General features: G+C 39.6%; 1 long non-coding RNA gene across 1 annotated transcript in view; it reads right to left on the minus strand.

Moving 5' to 3' along the window:
* Positions 1–4406, minus strand: part of LOC128250900 (uncharacterized) — an 8212-nt gene extending 3806 nt beyond the window's left edge. Inside the window, exon 1 of the long non-coding RNA XR_008266833.1 lies at positions 1175–4406. This is a non-coding gene — a long non-coding RNA (uncharacterized LOC128250900). The remainder of the gene's footprint in view (positions 1–1174) is intronic.
* Positions 4407–4412: the final 6 nt, after the last annotated feature.

The raw sequence follows: 4412 nt of genomic DNA on the forward strand, positions 1-4412 counted from the left end.
TCTCCCCCAAATTAATTAAGGTCTAATCTTAGAAGTGTTTTTGTAATAAACAATCGAACCCAGGGTAAAAGATGGGGGGGGGGAGCATGGAAGAAAAAAAAGGGTCCAAGGAATCAAGAAAGAAAATGAAGACAACGAGGAAGGAGATAGAGAATGATTTAAAAAAAGGCAACGATTAACAATTAAAAGGCGAGAATTAATGGTGATTAGTCAAGGATCAACAATAATCATGATAATAATAATAATAATCATAATAAAAATAAAGGTTAACTTCAACTTCAGCAAAAATGAACAATAATGTTGAAGGATCACTTGGAGAAAAATAGAGAGAGAAACCTTTTGGCTGGAGACATGACATAATTGGAGGTATTTGTTGGAGAGAAAACATACGACAGCCAGATCAGATGAGCTGACTAGACATAACAACGGCAGTCAGGTGTGTTGGCCAGATACTATGACAACAGGCAGATGTGTTTGAACAGACATAACAATGACAGCTAGATGTGTTGGATAAACATAACAGATCCTGCAATTACAGTCAGATGTGTTGGCCAGAAATAACAATGACAGCAAAATGTGTTGGTCGGACATGACAAGGACAGCCAAATATGTTAACCAGAAATAACAATGACAGCCAGATGTGTTGGCCAGACAGAACAATGACAGCCAGATGTGTTGGCCAGACAGAACAATGACAGCCAGATCAGATGTGTTGGCCAGGCACAACAAATAAACACCAGTCAAACACAACTAAATGTGTTGAAGAAACAGAAAAAGTAAATGCGTATGTTGGTCAAACAAAGTGGTTAAATGCTTTAACCTTTCACAAAATGACCAGATGTGTTGGCCAGACAGACAATAACTAAATTTAGAAGCATCAGATGAATGTTATATAAAAGGAGGCAGGGGAAAATATTTGATAAACAATTTCTTCAAAGAAGAAAAGGCGGAAGACTGCATTGGGAAAGTTTTTTTTTTTTTATGAAGACAGCAGTAAACAGTAAAAGCAAGAAAAAAAAGAGTGAGAAAGGATGGACAAGGAATTTGGGAATACTTCAACGAAGATGAACAACTTATCAAAAGAAAAACATAAATTGTAAAGTTAATCCTGTTGTTTTTGTAATACTGAGCAGATGAGAGAGAGAGAGAGAGAGAGAGAGAGAAAAAAACCTACCCATGGAAAGATTGATAGTCTATCACAGGTAACATTCACTTTATATTTTGTTCTGTTATTTTTAATGGGAGCGAGTTCTGGTGCCAATTTCCAACAGTTTAGTAAAACTGGGGTTTCGGAAAGAACAATGAAATATGTCAAGAAATCACTGAGTCACTTTAGCCATTTAGCTATTTCAACAATGAAAAACAACTCTAGGAAGAAGCAACAGAATGTGGGTTAACAAGTGGTGGAGGTGGTGGTGTCTTATTTTGACGTTAATTGTTGTAAATTTTCAGTGGGGAGGGAGATTGTAACAGTTGAGGGAAACAAGAAATTATGTCTCTTGCCAAGAAAACTTAGTGGATCATTATGGCGGTGATGGCAGCGGCAGCAGCAGCAGCAACAATTTTGTTTGGCATCGGCACAAGACTACAGATTTGTAGATGGCTTTGAGGATCAATTGCTTTGACACCAGTACATGACTCTCAACCCCACTTGATTGAAAGGTGAAAATCATCTTAAAAGTATACCAACCCAGGGCACAATGCCATGGAATTGAATATTAATCTTTTAATAACCCTGATTAAATCCTTACTGGATGTGTGTTCTGAAAATAATGAAAAAAAACTTGGAGGGACTGGGTAAAAAATATCATGAAAAGCTGGTGTTTGGAACATATTTTAACAAAACTTTCTTATATAAAATTATGATGGGAGATTTTAACTTTAAATATAAACATTTTCAAAAACAGAATGGTTTGACTTTTGGAAGTTTGTGGTTTCTGGTGGTTTAGTATGAAACAAGAGTTAAACATCAACAATCTTGCTCCACAACACCCACTACTCTTAACAAACAATAACAATAATAATTTTTGCAAATTTTGGCACAAGGCCAGTAAATTTAAGAAGTGGAAAAGCCAATTATAATGACCCCTAGTATTTGCCTGTTATTTGATTTATGAACCCTGAAAAGATGAAGTCAACCTCACTGGCATTTGAATAGGGGACATAAGGAGTTGGGAGAATGCTACTAATGAATCTGCCAGCTCGATAATAACAATCCTTTCTGTTATAGGCACAAGGCCCGATACTTTTGGGGAGTGGGGCCAGTCGATAAGATCAAACCCCGAAAGGATGAAAGGCAAAGTTGACCTCAGCAGAATTTGAACTCAGAACGTAAAGACACACGAAATACCGCTAAGCATTTCGCTCGGTGTGCTAACGACTCTGCCAGTTCACTGCCTTCATTATATAGACCCCGAAAGGATGGAAGGCAAAGTCAACCTTGGCAGCACTTGAACTCAGAACATAAAGACGGACAAAATGCTACTAAGCATTTTGCCCAGTGTGCTAACGATTCTGCCAGCTCACTGCCTCAATAATAATGGTTTGAAATTTTGTCAAAAGGGCAGCTTGTGGGGAGGTGAGGATGAATCAGTTACATCAACCCCAGTGCTCGACTGGCACTTATTTTATCGACCCAGAAAGGATGAAAGGCAAAGTTGACCTCGGCGGAATTTGAACTCAGAACAGAGCAGGTGAAATACTGCTAAGCATTTCATCCAGCATGCTAACAATTCTGCCAGCATGCTGCCTTAATAAGGCACAAGGCCTGAAATTTTGCCGGAGGGGACTAGTCAATTACACTGACCCTAGTGCATAACTGGTATGGAAGGATGCAAGGCAAAGTCAACCTCGGCAGAATTTGAACTCAGAACGTAGAGACAGACGAAATACCGCTAAACATTTCGCCCAGCATGCCACTTTAATAATAACTGTTTCAAATTTTGGCACAAGGCTAGTAATTTGAGGGGAGGGGCTAAGTTGATTACACTGACCCCAGTGCTCAGCTGATACTTATTTCACTGACCCATAAAGGATGAAATGCAAATTTGACCTCAGTGGGATCTGAACTCAGAATGTGCAGATAGACAAAATACTGCTAAGCATTTTGCCCGGGGTGCTAACGATCCTGCCAGCTCACTGCCCTAATTATAATGATAATTGTTTCATCAATGTAAATACCCCCCACCCCACCCAACCAAATACCTCTTTCAACCATTTCTGGTAAAAATACTTTGTCTTTGTTTGGATTCATTTTTAAAATAAGAATTTAGTAAAATAAGTCATTTCACTGGTGACGGTTGGTGAACTGGAAGGAATCGGTAGAGCACCAGACAAAATGCTTCGGTGGCATTTCATTGCAGCTCCCATTTCAACTGCTCCGAGTTCAAACCTCATCAACATTGATCCTGCCCTTCATCCTACCAAGTTTGATAAAATGAAATACTAGTCAAGTTATAGGGGCCAATATAATCAACTAGCCCTTTCTTAAAAATTGCTAACCCCAGGCTTAAATCAGAAACCATTATTATTATTGTTATTATTAAGCAAACTCATTCCACCAAAGTTGGGTTTGCCTTTCATCTTTTCCAATTAAGTACTGGGGTCAATGTAATCGACTGACCCACTCCCCCAAAATTTCAGGCCTTGTGCCTATAGTAGGAAGGATTATTATTATTAAGCTGGTGCTTGAAGAAATTTTGATTCGAGGGAAGGTTTTAAAATGAAGTTTGTATCATAGAACCAGGGGTCAGGGTTAGGGTTTAATGGTGTTGAATAGTTTTGAGGAAGACTGTTCGAGGGACCCTTCTTGTAGTTCTGGGGGCTCAAAGGGATGGATCCAACGCAAGAGTTTTTGAAACTGGAATGAACTGGATTCTGTCAAGTGGAAGATTCCTGCAATTGAAAGATGTAATGAAACCTTGCAACTGCAACAATAAATGTAACGTCATCCGACAACAGCAGTAAGAAAGTGGGGAGGAAGGGAGAAGCATAACCGCCCCTGTCCCAGGCGGGGGTGGGGGGAAAGCAAAGCTGATAGAAGAAATAAAGGTATTTCTTGGAAGAACCAAATAAAGGAAGAATGAAGAAAGACCGAGGTGTAAAAGAACCATAACTGACAATCGTACACACAAAGAGTTCCCAAAGACCCCAACAGAGATAATGGAAAATGGCAGAGTAAATAAAAAAAAAAAAGTGATTGTACCTGACCAAACCCCACCCCCACCCCAAGACTGAAACAGAAGCAATAGATGGGAAGAAAAAAAGAGGGGGACAAAAACCACCCCCCTTCCTCCATCCCTCAACAGAAGCAAGAGAAGGGTGTGGCTGCCACAGAACACCCAAACCAGTATTTAACCCCCCTCCCCTTTAAGGGAACAAGTAGAAGAGTGAACACCCAAGTATAATGTGGG

The sequence above is a fragment of the Octopus bimaculoides genome, chromosome 26, assembly GCF_001194135.2.
Source record: "Octopus bimaculoides isolate UCB-OBI-ISO-001 chromosome 26, ASM119413v2, whole genome shotgun sequence".
NCBI lineage: Eukaryota > Metazoa > Mollusca > Cephalopoda > Octopoda > Octopodidae > Octopus > Octopus bimaculoides.